General features: G+C 46.2%; 1 long non-coding RNA gene across 1 annotated transcript; it reads left to right on the top strand.

The window, feature by feature from the left end:
• The first annotated feature begins 28 nt into the window (after positions 1-28).
• Positions 29-2,795, top strand: LOC130683044 (uncharacterized). The gene is made up of 3 exons (XR_008996638.1): positions 29-171; positions 965-1,064; positions 2,056-2,795. It is a non-coding gene; the product is annotated as an uncharacterized LOC130683044 (long non-coding RNA).
• The last annotated feature ends 12,972 nt before the right edge of the window (positions 2,796-15,767 follow it).

Here is a 15,767-nt window from a genome sequence, read left to right as displayed (position 1 = left end):
CCTCGGCGCCAGCGCTTCCGGGCAGGCTCTGACTGGGTAGTGGTGCCGCTGGCTAGGCCGCTCCTCTCAGACCCGGTCTCGGATCCCGCCTCGGCCGCGTCCCAGAGCCTTGCCGCGGACGAACAGGGGAACGGCAGCCCTGGGCGAGACTCCGGGAGGGAGCGGCACCGGGTCTGTGCCCACGGCCTCCCGCCCGCGTTCTCCTGGGCGCCCCCTGATGGCGGGAACCGGGCTCCGCAGCGGGGCGCGCCCGGAGCTCCTGGAGCGCGGTGGTGGGAGGCCAGGACCCTCAACCCTTCCTCACCCGCGGCCTGCGCCCACCTCCAGCCCAGCCCTCCTCTTCCGAGGTCCTCGCTGGCACAGCCCTTGGGGCGCCCGCCCCTCACCCGACCCACGCCTGGCGGGCGGCTGAAGGCAGTAAGGTGCAGTGGTTAGGAACACTGGCCTGAGGACCTGCCATGCTGGGTCACTTAATCTGTGACCTTGGGCAGTTCTCCTGTTCCTCAAAACGGGAAATAAAAATTCCTAATTTGAACCTGTCGCAGAGGAGGCCTCAAAAAATGTCCAGGTCTTTGGAGTCACCCCAGTCTTGACACTCGAGTGAGAGACTCGCCCAAAATTTTTCTGTGCTTCGACGAATTTAACACCCTTTGAAGAGCTTTCCTTTGCATTTTGGAGGACTCTTCGGGAGTTGTAGCAGAGGTTTATTTTCCTTTTCTGACTTTGTATAAAAATAAACTAGTAGTCAAAGATACCAGCTCCTCTATAAGATATAAAGCTCAGACTCCCTGATACCACCTCATTCTCTGCAAGCAGGAACTCTATCCAGGATCCGTCCAGTAGTCATCTTCCAATAACAGCCACCTTTTGTTAAACACTGCAGAGCACTGTTTAGACACTATAGACATGATCTCCCTAAATACACTACTCCAAGAGGTAACAATCTGTTACCCCATTTATCCAGGGCACCGAGGCTCAGAGAGGTTAAATGAGATACCTAAAGTTGCACGGCTGAATGGCAGACTTGAGATGAATTCCCTGACTCCAGACAGGAACTTCTTATGGTAATGGATATTCTGAACACAGAATTTTAGGTGACCAATCCTTAACTGCAGGCACCTGGGCAGATAGTCTCGCTCTCTAATTACTATTTGTCTTGAGCTATTTCCTTGAGATCTGTCCCCAAAAGTGAGATCAGTGAATCCAAGGGCACAGGAATGCATCATCTTGTCAGGCTAGGTTTTCTCAGAACCACTGGGCTGATTCACATGCCTGCGTGAATGAGTTCCTGTTTCCTACATACTAGCTATGGGTTTAATTATTTTAACTGGTGCTTGCTAAATTTATTGGTAACTATTGAGGTGTTTTTGGTTGTATGACAGTATTTACTTGTCATTAAGGATTGTAAAGACTAAAATGTTCCTAAGTATTTTAACCTTTGTGCCAAGTGTCTCACAGTCATTGGCTATCTGTCTGTTGAACGATGAATCTTTTCCTCATAGATTTATATTTATTCCCCTGCCTAATTGGGCAATTAAACTCATATATTTTCCAGTCTTCTGCTTTTGTTGTTATTTGATTATGTGTCATAATCTCTACTAATTTTAGTCAGAAAACTGTCACTTCTTCACAGTTGAGGTACATGGGTTTCTGTTTTCCCATAATCTTTGTGACATTTTTAAATGAATTAACTTGTAGCCTATTTGAAATCATGGAGTTTAGAGGGTGAGTTTATGGGCCTCATTTTAATTTATTCCAGTTATCCAGTTTCACAGGCAGAGTTTATGAAATGATTAATTTCACATTTCATCAAAGTCTGGGGTTAACCTTCAATAGAGTCAAGGAGGGGTTTGTCATAATGGGGGTCAGCGTTTGTGATAGTGACAGCTGGTGTTTGCCAATATCTATACTCTGCCTTCTCTTCCTCCAAGGTGCATGCTAAAACACGTCTCCCAGCCTCTCTTCCATGTCATGTGTTAATTGTATGTGTGAAGTGTGTGACGTGCTTGTAAAAGTTAATTCCCTGCCCTGCTTTTCCTCTTCTCCCCTTCCTAGGACAGATGTGACCTGAATCTCCACTTTTCATCTATTCCAGATTCCTAAGCACTTGGAGAGTCAAGATAGCCAGGTTATCTGATCCTAGCCTCTGCTTTTGGCTCCCACAAGGAAACCCTTTCTGCTAGAAGTCAGACAAGACCAGAGGGCCCTGGGGAGGGGACCAAATGATACTCATACAGATGAAGTGGGCTGTCCTCTTCATCGGTATAGAGGATGATGGTACCTTCCTTGGTGGATAAATAATGATGCAATGCTTCCAGCATGGCCACTCAAGAATTATTCTTGATCAGCAAGGAAGAAAGGATGGCACCCATTTCCCTGAAGCCTTTTCTCACTTACGGAGGGACAGCTTCCTCTCTCCTCTCCTCCTGCCTCACCTGTCCAGCTTCTGGTAGGGCCTGGCTACTCTCTGACCCGAGCCCTGCTGATACCCACTGGGCCCACATGCTGCCTCTGGAGTCCTTCTGTCATTTTTCTTCCTGGTTTCCTGCTGATTCTCCAACACTGTCCCTTGTCACTGGCTCTGCTGGCACTCTGTATGTAATTCTCCTTTATAGTGACCACAAGGATAATTACCTGTTCAATTATGAGTTTAATATCTGTGCCCCCTACTCTAGCCCGTAAACTCCATGAGAAAGAGATCTTGACTTCTTCTCTGCTGTGTCTCCAGTGCTTGGTACTCAATAAATATTTGTTGAAATAATAGATAACGAGCAGTTAGGTGTATTTGCTTCTAAGTCCATGCTCCTTGAAGGCAGGGGCTGTTTTGATCCATTTCCTCTGCACCCTGCAAAGAACTGTATGGGCAGAGTACTAAATGGGCAGCAAAAATATTTGCGAGTGAAACAAAAGAATGAATGAAATGAGAGACTGAATCCTACTTCTCTTCCCCTTTTACCTGCATCACACCTCCAACCAAGTCTCCCCATCTGGGTATATGTTCTCTTGGTCCTGACCAGCTCCTGTCTTGTAGCTTCCCATGACCAGTAAGGATGGTAGGTGAGAAGAGAGAGGCTTTCCACATTTATAGGGAATTCCCATTTGAAAAATGTTTTCATGAAATCTGCATGGGTCCTTTCTACCCGGGTTCCTGTAGAGGACACATCTACCTGATCAAAATCCCTGTCTGGTCTAAATTGGTGGCTGTACTCCAGGAGATGGTACACAAATGCATACAGCACCACTTTTTGGCCCAATGTATTTACCCTCCCAATTATCATAAACACCATTAATTACAAAGTTTCATATACTCATTCATACTGCAGTAGGCAGTGTTGAGTTCTAGTAAGAGAATAGAGGAGTCTTTAGAGTTGCTATGGGTACAAAGCATTTTTTTTTTTTACTTTTTCTTACTCATCTGAAAATGGAGCTTAATATTACTGAATTTCCTCTTTTAATAAAGGATACATTCTTGTTCACATTTAAACATTGCTGGAATCAGAAGAAATCTTAAAATTAATGCGTATATTTAATCCAGTTGTGCTTTTTTGCCCTAAATGTGGTCCAACAAATTTAGAGTATATCTCAGAATCAATGGCACTCTTGGAAGCTCTATCTTAAGGTGGACTGTTATAACTCCCATCACATTTTCTCAGAAGCACTGACTTTAGTCAGACAGTAAAGTGAAGATGTCTGCAAAGATCTAGCCTGGTTTAAAAAGGTGACTTTGTGCTCTAAGTGTTATAAACCAGGCATAAACCCGCCGGGCACGCCTTGGATTTCAATGAAGTGAGCAAACTGCACGTAAAGAGCATTCACGCTGCCTCATGTGTTTAATGTAAAGCCAACATCCTGTCCATCAAAGATTAGACCAGAAACATTGCTCGCCTTTGCTCAGAAGCCAGAGGGCTTTGCAGGATGACTTTGATGACCAAGACTCTTCATAAAGGTGCCTGGGGAGATGGAACCTTTTCCCCCTAAGTAAGTTTCCCTAGAGCAAATAGTTCCACTGACCTTAGACATGACTTCAGCACTTTCTTGAGAGCTGTTAAAAAATAAAAGTCATGACATCTAATTGTTTGAAAGCCTTGATAAAGATTTCAGACATGAGGATGTGGAGAGGGAGGTGTCTCTTTAATCTCCCTCTCCTTGCTGCTGATCAGTGCTTTAGCCCTTTCCTCCTTACAATCAGAATGGAGGGGAGCCCTTTGGGAACACAGTCCCTGCCAGCAGTGTGGACTGTTTCCAGGCTTTGCAGAGGAGGGAGGATGTCCCTCTTTGTTTCTTCCTTTTCATCAACTTTAATGAGGTATTAGGAGTTTTGACCAACATAAACATATGTTAACTGCCACGGCCTTTGCTTTTTGGGCTTTTGCTAAGCACCAACAAGGGTTCTCAGCACCTGCCTCCTAGGGGCCCCATGCATCCTCACCTTGCTTGTTTTTGCTGCAGAAATCAGTGACTGAGGGAATCATACTAGGAGAGGTGAGATCACCGGCCATGCTCAGAGCAGACCAGCTGGGCAGTGGAGGCACACGATGCCTGAGACCCCGTTATGGTATTACTGTCACATATGTATTCATGCAGCAAATATTTATTGAGTGCTAATTAAGTGCCAAACATTGCGCTAGGTGCTGGAGATACAGCAGTAGATGGAAAAAAAAAAAATCCCTGCTCTTCAGGAAGTATTTTCCTATAAGGGAAAGAGAGGCATAAATAACAAGACAGTGCATTAGACGGGGAGAAGGGCTATGGAGAAGACAAACAGGAAAGGGGAAAGGGGAGAAGAAAGTACGTCACCCAGTGACAGAGTACCCTGTTTTGAAATGCTTACCTTGTGTATCAGCAGGAGGATGAGTGTTCACAGCTGCAAGGCAAGCAGGGGCTCTGGTGCCATTACCTGCCTCCCTGACCTTAATCTACTTCTTCCCTAGTGACACTGAGCTGGGGTTTGCCTGAGCCCTGTCTACCTGCCCTGCTCTGATCTATCCTCCTCTGCTGGGCTCCTCTGAGATTTGCTTCTCACTAGCTCTTGTGTCCCCTCTGTCCCCTCGCCTCGGCTCTGTTGTCTGGTCCACCATCCCTGGTCCAGGACTAGGCTTTGTTTTCAGATTCACCGAAAATATTGAATTGACTAATTTCACCACATTTCCAAGATTGGACCACATGGTAAAAACTGAGACTCTAGGCAAGTAAATCAGACTCTTTGGACCTTGGTTTTCTCATCTGTAAAATGGGCATGGTAACAGTACCTGCCCCAGATGGTTGTGATGAGACTAGAAGATGACAGAGGTGAAGTGGTTTCAGAGCCTTGCCCTCAGTCCTTAATAGGCCCAGTTAGCACAGGAGGGACTGCACTAGTGACAGCAATGCAGGCGCACCCCGGCTTTGGCTCCCCTCCCCTCCTCCCACCCAACTCTCCTTCGACTCCCATTCTCGGCTCCTCTTTCATCATGGAGCTTAGTAGCTCGGTGGAATCTTTGCCTCTGGGCACTTAATGAGAAAAACTCTTCAACTGATCTGCTCACTCCCACTCTTATGCCTGAAGAAGTCTGTTCAAAGAGGATGAAGGCTTCCTTGTCAGTCAAGACTCAGAAAACTAGGGTATCTTGGCCCTTTATTCCTAATGATCTGGTTTTAAGACACCATTTATCTCTTCTCTGAAAATAAATAGCCTTTTGGAAGTCCCAGAAACCTTGGCACTCATCGCCAAACTAGTCAGAGGGTTAAGTTTGTCCAAGGTACTTCCCTGCATCTATCCCTTCTCTTGGCTGGAACCAAAGCACCTTTGTTATTTGCCAGCATTGAAGTCTGGCTTAGCTGACAATTTATACTATAACACTTTCTGTTCTTTAGCCTACCCCCAGTACTCACAAGACATCCAGTTAAGTGAATAACCTCTGTCTACCCAATCTCCTCTTCCTTTGGCCTTCTTCTCATTTCTTTTCCTGGAGTTCCCTGAGTTTGGTGAAATTGAACATGCTCATCTACTTTGGCCTCATAGGCAGAGCTTTTAGGCCTGAAGTCTTATTAGGGGTGGCTCAACTCCTGATTGAGCAATAAATTTAGGATACAGTTTGTATAGTCAAAGCTGTTAACAAAGTTAAGATGCTTGACCTCTCTGAACTTCAGTCTCCTCTTCTGTAAAAGGAGATAAGTGTTTTGATCTCAAGGGATCTGGGGAGTAGTACAATGAGATAATCATTGTAACAGCACTTTGCAAAGCACCTTGTGTGTGATAAACATGTAAAGCCAGTGGCTCATATGTCCACATTGGGCTCTGTTAGGATGAATCCTGTTTTCCTGCTGAGGCTTCTCTATTGCATCCAACTATCTGGGAGCTATCACACTGAGCTCTGGGCGTCTGCTAACTTGCCTGTCAGGCATAAGCAGCTTAACGACAGGGATCTTGTCTTGCTGTCTTGCAGTTCTTAGAAGTTACCAGCATTTCCTGTTGTCAGAGGCTTCCTGTGACTTGAGAGCAGGGACTGTTTTGTTTCTCACTGTAGTTGCTGTGCCCAGCAGCAGAGGCAAGGGATCAATTAATGTTTTAAACAAAGGAACAAAGGAAGGACAAAAAGACATCAGGCTCCAGCTGGCTCCCACTAGGATGAGATGGCTCAGAATTAGGGAATACTGAGTTCCAGCACCCTCCTGAGCGGGCAGCATTGCCCCCATCCTGCCCATTGGCAGACCACCCCCTACCGTGCCAGCCCTCCTCAGTCCTCCTCCCAACTTCCTCTCAAACTGCTGCTCACCATGCCTTCCCACACACAGCTGGAAAAGGGGCAGTGTACCTCTAAGGAATGAACAACAAACAGCACTGCCCAGATGCTAAGAGCAGGGTGTGTTCCCTCTCCCACAGGGAGAATCTATGGTCCCCTAAAACAACCTCTCTTCCATCAACACATCTACAATCTTGTAACAACAATGTGTTCTAGAAGCCCACCCATGGGACAACCACTCCTTTCAAAACACATGCGGAGCTCCTCTTTAAGTTTTGTTGACACTTCAGCCTCTACATCCCTCTCCCAGTTAAAGTGCCCCAGAAGAATGGCCCTTTTGAATTCTAAAGCACACTCCAAAGACAGCCCGACCAGAGCCACATGTATATGGTGAGACCCAGAAACTTCCATGAAAGAATTGGAGGCAAAAGTCTAAGCATGACTCTTTCTTTGCTCAGTAGAGCTCAAGTCATATTGTTGGCCCAAAAATCTCTCCAAATACCCATCATTTTCCTTGCTGTCACATTCCTGTAGATGGGCATGCTATTTCTAGCAGGATGGGGTTCATGGATGACATTCTCATTCATAGCTGAAAAGGGTTGCTGGGGAGTATGATGTGATGGAGTTTGAACGGCAGTTTAACGAGCAAGCAAATTAGAAACAAGGATGGGAAACTACACACACATGCCACAACGTGGATAGAGCTCAGAACGTTAACACTGAGCTAACGGAGCAGGACTCTAGACTATGTGCTGTACGATCTCATTTATATAAAGTTCAAACACAGGCAAAAGTAATTTGTGGATGCTACTGGTCAAGGCTGATTACTCTTGGAAAGACAAATGAGGGGAATTGTGAGCCCTGTCTTTTGATCTGGGTTCATGTTGTGAAAATTCGTTGAGCTCTACATTTATGATTTGTACTTCTGTGCTTGATCATACTTCAGTTATAAAAAAAAAAAACATATGTGGAGAGTAGGAAATCCTCAGGACAGAATCACACAATGATAATGCAAGCTTTTGTGTAAATTTCCTTAAGTTTAACTCACAGAACTATGAAAAGAGCACGCCCAGCCCAGCTCTCTTGTCTATAGGGGCCGTTAAACTCTACCAAGGGAAAGCTTTCCTTTCCTAGCCAACCAGGAAGTAACTTTTCACCCAGAGTCTATTCCTTGATCACTGCCTGAACAAGTTCTCTAAGTACCTCTGACGGAGGCCAGGGGTCAGTAGCTGCAAGGAAGTGCAGCTGTCGTCTGGACAAAATCTTTAAGAACATGTAACAGCTTTGCCTGGAGCAGAGAGGGGTCATACCTGGGGAAGGGCTCCCAACCACGGATTCTGGTGCTGCCCTTCCATCCCACGGAATTCCCCCCAAGTGCCACTCTGATCATCACAGGACAGGCTGCCTCCCAGGCATTCTGTAGAGTAACAAGTTGACTTTCATCCTGCCCAAGGCAGGGGGTTCTCTGGGGTCCAGACTTCTGAAAGGAGCAGTTTGTGACACTGATAAGATTACCCAAAGCACAAGGAAGACACTGTTTTTAAAATTAGCCAAGCTAGTCATTTTTCTAAGTTTAAAAAGACAAGACAGCTGAATTATCATCAGCCTCCATCTGCAAGAGGGTGGGGAGACTGGGAGGAGCAGAAGCAGCTCCGCTTGCATGGGACCTGGTTTGAGACCAGCACTCAGTTCCTGACCCCAGGCACCAGGTGGTGACAGCTGCTCACAGGCTGGGGAAGGTAGAGCAGGGTCCTCAGTGAGTCAGCACCTTTCAGTCCAGAGGAAGGGGGCGTCCTGAACGTGGCCAAGCCGACCTTCAACACCCAGTGATTTCTGAAGCAGTTCCTGGCTGGGGTGACTAAATTCACAAGAGGGAATACTAATAATGGCACAGTTCCATACGTGTTCGGCCCTTGGAGAGCAGGAATTTGATGGGTCTTTATCTCTGTGGGCATCCCAGGCTCCCACCTGACTACTGCCACACTCAAGGCTTCCCAAAGAATATAGGGAACTGTTCTGACTTCAACTGGGCCAACTTGTTGGGTGCCAGGCTCCATGCTGTAAGAAACACAGCAATGGAATAAACACAGGCACAGGTAGGTCTTACCCTGTCGTCCTCATAGAACTTGGCAGTGTGCCTACGAATGTGCCTGCATGAGTGACACAACCTATGTTTTATGGGGGCCCTAAGGAAGGATAGATGGTGCTGAGCTGGGAAGAACAGGGTAAGTTTCTACGAGGAGGGGGCGTTAGAGATGGCCTTGACTCTCGGCAGCAGGAGAGGACAAAGTGGGCATTAGTATTGCTCATGGTTACAGGGAATTGAGGGCAAGTTCAAGCAATACGGGATGGTGGGAGAGCAGAGTAAGTAGGATGGAGAGAGAGGGGAAACAAAAGGGAAAGAAACCCTAAGCCTACAGTCTGGAGAGTTTGGGCCTACCTCGGTGGGAATTGGGGAACCCCTGGAGGTTTCAGGACAGCTTGGTGACATGATGGAACAGTAAGGCTGACAGGTGTGTATAGGATGACGTGGACTGGGAATTGCAGGCTGGTGCAATAACCTAGATGAGAGATAATGAGGACAGGGGTGATAGCTACCTTGCAGTCTGTAAAGAATGGATTTAATTGAGTGTGTATGGGGATGGTTCTTGAGATTCCCTGCTAGCCACCCTTCCCCTTGTGACCTTCTGGGGAGTAGAGCGTGAGTGTTGCCCATTCTTGAGGACATCGGTAGAGCAATTTTTTAATTACATAAAGGAATTGCTAATGGGAATTTGGCTGGCATATATGACTGGAGGGTGTGTGACCAGTGCCAGAGGCAAAAATCCTGTGGCAGAACACCAAGTTTAGAGATGTTCCTGCAATTCTTGCTCTCAGATGGCCCTGCCTAGGTTAATGGCAGCCTCTGTTAGGCTACTAGGAGTCCAGCTTGCCCCATTCTATTCCTGACTTTGAACTTGGCCTACCTGAGCTCGTGGTGGCTCCTCCTCCACACCCAGGAGACACACTGGCAGCCCTATTATCTGTCACTCAGCCCATGTAAGGAATGCCAAGTAAACACCCATCCTAGGTCATTTATCATTCCATCAGGCTAATCCTAACAGCCCTGACCACTGCCTACAAAATCAAGCCCATGCTCCTCGGCCTGGGATCTGTGGGCCTTCCTGACCTGGGCAACAACAGGGTGTGACTGCTGTGAGCTAGGACTCCAGTCAGAAGACCTAGTTTGGAATTCTGGCTCTACCACTTACTTAACTTCTCAGAGCCTCAGTTTTCCCTCACCTTTCAAGATGGGTTATGTGAAGATCTAAAGAGATATATATTATCTGTAGAGAATGTGGCATGGAGCCTGGCACACCATCATAGGTGCTCAGTGGTTGGCATCCATTACCATAGCAACACCGTGGCCCCCAAACCTACCTCTCCTACAGTATTTCCACAGCTTTTCACACTTCCCCACCTCCATACCTATCTTCATACTTTTCCCTCTGGGTACGTTGGCCTCTCCCACACTCTGATCCAGTTCCATAGGTCAGAACTCCACCCATCCTTTTGGGCCCTGCTCAGATGCTGACAGCACCAGGAAGGCTTCCTGCCTGCCCCTCCTTGTCATCCTGTTCCTAAGGGGCTCTGTCGGACTTCTCATGAGCATTAGAGGTCCCAGTTTGGCTGTGAACTGTGGGAGAGCGTGGACTTTTGTTTTATTTATTGCCATCTCCCCAGCACCTAGAACAGCATGCAGTATCAGGCTTACATTTTGTTTTACAGCACGACTCTGCCTACTGGATAATGCTCTTGTTGAGAGCCTGTTACTGACTTATTCTTTAGCTTTTATACGGGCCTTGTGAATTCAGTGCCTTGAATTATGGCGGACGAACTATGAGAAAAAGGTTCTGCTCAAAAAGGAGAAATGGGAAAATCTTGGGACACAGAAACAGGAATCATTTATGGGAAAGTTTTGCCCCCTTTGACTCTGGGGATGGCAGTGGTGAGGTAACTGAAAACCCAGAAAACCAAGCGAGATCGAGGGCTGCTATATATGTAACTGTTACAGGAAATGGCTGTAATGTGGGTCTCGGCCTACAGGTGAATCAAGCTCAGTGGCTTGGACCACATCCACAGCTAAGGGTGTCCCAGTTCCCATCCACAGGTAGGTTTGTTTTGAGATGTGTTCTCTCACAGTTGATGGTTAAATCTTATTCATAAGGTTTTGCCAATTATGTGACACAGACAGCAAAGGCCCTATCTGAAATGCCCATTTCTTTGTCTCCTGGACTGCTTTTCACAATCTCTTAAGATAAGGAGACCCAACCAGGGTCAAAGCTGGTGGTCCATAAGTATTTGGTAACTAATGAGTACATGAATGAACAAGAATAGATCCTGGAAGGATAAAGAGCCACTTTTAAGATCTCCCATATATCTGTGCTAGTGCTTTTCAACTATATACTTTTAAAAGAGTAAATATAAATGCATTTAAGCATTTACTGAATTAGCACTCATGTTTTGTGATTGGGAATTTTTTTTGATCAACTCTTATCACATGTATGGCGGGGGCAGGGCTCTGCAGAATAGTTTCTAATATTCGAAAATGATCCTTCTACTCGAAAATACTGGAAACATGACCCGAGATGCTTCTGAAACCATTTCCAGCAGGGCTGCCTAACACCTTCCTGGCAGAGCTCCTGTGTGAGTCACAAGCTCCCTGCTGCCCTTTCCCCTTTCAGATGGTCAGAAAAGTCTGCCCTGCTCCCTCAGCAGACTGACACACACAAACTGGTTTTATTGCCTACAATTCCCTCAGTTGTCTAGCCCAGATTCTGAGTTTCCCAAGAACAACATTCTACTACTACTTCAAACTCTGGTCAGAACATCATATTTTGAATGTTGCCCAGAAGCAACTTTTGTCCCTTAATCAATTGCCACAGATTTCAGTATTAGATAGCACTAAATATAACCTGTAACCATCTGTTTTAAATGGTGCCAAAATCTCACTGAAAACATGCCCCCTTCTAGAACAAGGTTCTCAGCAGAAACTAACAACAAAAAAAGTCACTTTTCTTCACTTATAGAGCTAGTATATTTAAAAAAGGAGTGTGGCAATTCAGTTTATTCTGCTTCCAAAACAAGTTGTCAACTGTAATTTATTCCACTGACATTTTGGTTTGGGACACTGACTTTTTTCTACCAGAAATCATTTTTTTGATAAATCCCATTGCCTTCCTCTGCCTGACTTTACTTAATAAACCAGCACCCAATATTGCAGCTAGGTACCTGCTCAGATATAAAATCTTTCATTTGGGTTAGGAAAGAGGACCTCTTCTCATCTAACTGGCAACACTTACTTAGGTGACATTCTGTTCAGAAGTCTTTGTGGAAGCAAAAAATCCATGGTTGTAACTGGTAGACAAAGATTGAACAGTGAATCTACATGTATTATTATTTTAAAATTTGATTAGTATTTACTGACTGTGGATCAAGATCGTGCCAGGAATGGCCAGAGACAATTCAGAAAGACACAGCTCCCGTTTCTGAGTTCACTGTCTAGCAGGGAGCATGACCAGGTGTGAGGGACGGATGGTGTCTTTACAATACAATACTGCGACAAATGTTATGGCAAAACTAAATGTTACGGCAAAACTAAGTTCAAAATGAAATGGAATCACTGGAAGTGGGTGAATAATTTTCAAGGTTTTCAGGGGCGCTCAGGGAAGGCATCACAAAGATTATTTTTGCAGAGCCTGGAACAATGAAAAGGAGTTTTCCAGAGGTTAAGGAGGGGTGGATGGAAAAAAGAAGTACTCAAGGCTGGGAAAATCATCCATACGAGGACAAAGAGAAGCCTAAGGAGAGCAGCCAGGGCTCTAGTGGGGATTGGCAGATAAAAACGTTCAAACAGGCCAATGTCAGATTGGGGCCTTGGATGCCAAGCTAAGTTCCCATCAGGTGGATCGCAGGAGGTCACTGGATTACATCTGCTTAGGAAGGAGAAGGGCTGGAGCAGTGGTGGTAGGAGACCATGTTAGGAGTGGAGGCTGTGGTGAGGGAGTGGCTATCCTGGAGGCTGATGGGAATGGGGTGGCCAGAGTGGGGCCCACCAATGTAGAGATAAGCAGGTGCTACTGGTGCTGAGACCTACAATCTTCTGGAGATAAACTCCAGAGCAGTGGTCAGGGGGCCCAGATACGCCCTTGACCTTTGGAATTCCTCTCTAGATTATTTATGTTCAAAATACAACACCCAGAGCACCAGCAGGTAGAGTGGGGTTTCCTCTGGATGTCCTGAACCCTTGGACAGGCAGTCACTGGTCAGCAACAGGGGCACATGTGGCTCAGTGGAGCCCAGGACTTGGGCTGCCTGGGTTTGAATCCTGACCCTGTCGTCAGTGCCCTCCTGCTAGACAGGAACGGCACTAGCATCTCCTTTGAGGAGTTAAATCCATGGAAAGTGCAGAGAACAGTGTGGAACACAGTAGGCCCTGGTTAATGTAGGCCTTGTGAAGGGGCAGTTGGTCAGTACAATTAAAGCTGCTCTGGTTGGAAGGCAATGAGGGTGAGGCCATGCTCGTTTTCCCTGCCCCTTGCTTAGAGTTGTCCTTGATGAACTTTATCAGCTTGAAAGATCATTAGACTCTCCATTCCTGGGATTAATTCTACATGCACATCCTGAACTCATGGGAGTTAAAGTAGGGCTAGCCTCTGTATGGGGTCTCTAGTTCTCCAAAAAGAGCAAAGGGCAAGAACCTGAGGGGTACCTGCAGAGTCACCTGCCACCTAAGGGTACCCGAAGGATAATCTGGCCTAGGTCTGTGCTCCCCAGCATCAGAAGCCATGCTCAGTGCCCCAGAGGAGAAAAGGGGCAACTGGGTGGATCTCACCCACAGACACTGACATACCTGCTGCCCCAGAAGTAAAGGTTTAGAGTGGGGTTTCCCTGAGAGGGAAAAGCATTTCCCCACAAGAATGCAAAGCTGACATCCTTTCCTGCTTCATGAGGTGGCCTGGAATAAAATTCTACCTCATGGGACTATTATGAGGAATAATCTAGTTAATGCAAGTTAAATACTCAGCACGTACAAAGCATGCAACAACCTTCACTTAGAGCCGTTATTTTTAGCCTGTAATTCCAATTCTTCTTACACCTATTAAAGTAGGTATGGTGTTCAATGGGTTGAGTGCTCAGAGCCCAAATATATAGAACTGCAGTAAAAAAATTCTCTGCAAGAAAAATTCTCTGTACCTTCACATCGTGAGCAGACGAAAGATCTTTCACACATTATGATGCACTATATGAGGTAAGTTAATCCTTTCTAGTTTAGTTCAAGGTCACCACTGCCATTTTAAACCTTCCAATTCCTACTAAGCCAGATCCTGCAGGAATTCTAGCAGCATTTACCGATTTGGCATCCATCCATCATGAGGGTTGTGCTGGGTGGCTGAGATCTTTGCAGAGAACCCTAACAAGTCAGTCTTGCTGACCCCCAAATTAACAAGATGGGCAGTTCTAGAAGCGGACTTTAGCTTCCATTAATAAAGGTTAACTCTTGTTACATTAGGCAGACCAGTATACTCTAGGGAGTGACTAGTATCTTATTAAGTTATAAATATATTTAATGGCTTTGGTACTGGTTTCTTATTTTGGAAATGGAGGAAGAAAAAAAATAGAATACCTAATCACTAGAGTCTAAGTAAAATGCCACTAGTTTTTTAGAACGTGTATTCACCTACACTACTACTTGTGAATTACCTTGTTTTTATAGAGCCCACACATATACTCCCTCAAAGCACAGCTGTGGCTCTTGCAGTGGTACAAGAAAGTGATAGATTATAAAATCAAATTGGTTGATTCACACTAGTCTAACTAGTTCAGCAAAAAACTATGAGACTTCTCTCCCCATCTGCCCTCCCCTTTTGGTTTCTCATGAAGGGGGAAAATGTCACTTGTGCCCACCTTCATTCACTGAACTCTAAAAGGCCAGTTTTCTTAAAAACACAGTGGAGTTGGAAGGGCAGAGTTCTCGTCTTTCACTTTCTGCCCTGAGAAAGAACCTACTTAAAATCATTTACCAGGTAATACATGACTGTTACATCAAGTTTAAGCTTACCTCATTTCCTGCGGCTGACCTGCTAACTGCTCCATTGACTGTGGGCAAAGTCTAGAGCTGTGTGCCCTCCAAGATGCCCCAGCCTGGGGACTGTCTCCAGGAATGCTCCAGAGGCTCGGTGGGAAGCAGTCCCTGAATTGACTGAGGAAATCTAAATAAACGCACAGGTGTTACATGCTCCATCTGGGTAACTCCCCTCACATCCCACCCCCATTCTGTTCCCAAATACAAATGAGCCACTTCATCTTTTCCCTTCTCCTGGTGAAGAACAGTTCTTGTCATCCTCACTCCCAAGAGGTCCCTGCCCCTGCGGGAGCCGTGTGAGGACACCTGCTTCTTAGGTGGGCTGGACTGCTGGTAGCCAGGGGCTTCAGCAGTGCACCGCAGAGGGGTAAAGGGAAGTTTGGAAGGGTCACCACACTGCAGGGCTTGAGGTGTTTGCCTTGGTCAGGATGGACAGGTCCCCCTCGGAGAGTGGAAACGTTCTAATGGATTTCTTCCCATACAGAGAATGTCTGAGCTTGCTGAGGCAATCTGTAGCTGGCTTCAAAATCAGCAACGGGGAGGGGAAAAAAGCCTCATAACAAACAGTGGTAACAGAAGGTTTGTGTGGGAAGATGGTTAAGTTTGGTTTAAAACAAGCAGTGTCTCTGGTAATGATATGTTGTTAGGAAATAGTGGGGCCCTCAGAGCCTGCAGTACTTTTAAAGAGCAGTTTTCCATTTCTTGAGGGCTTTTTTTTTTGGTAGGGCAGGGAGTCAGAGAGGGCCAACTGAGGTGAGGCAGAGACTCAACTAAAGGGCACGGAGGCATTATGGGGCAGTGGAGAAAGCCGCCTCTGTGAACTGGAGCTGTGATGTCCCCCATTTGCACCCCAGCTCCCCTCTGCGGTTGTGGTGCCACCTTTGGTAGCCCACCTACCTTCTCTGAATCACAGCAGGCCC

The sequence above is a fragment of the Manis pentadactyla genome, chromosome 3, assembly GCF_030020395.1.
Source record: "Manis pentadactyla isolate mManPen7 chromosome 3, mManPen7.hap1, whole genome shotgun sequence".
Classification (NCBI taxonomy): domain Eukaryota; kingdom Metazoa; phylum Chordata; class Mammalia; order Pholidota; family Manidae; genus Manis; species Manis pentadactyla.
This window is presented reverse-complemented; position numbering and strand designations above follow the sequence as displayed.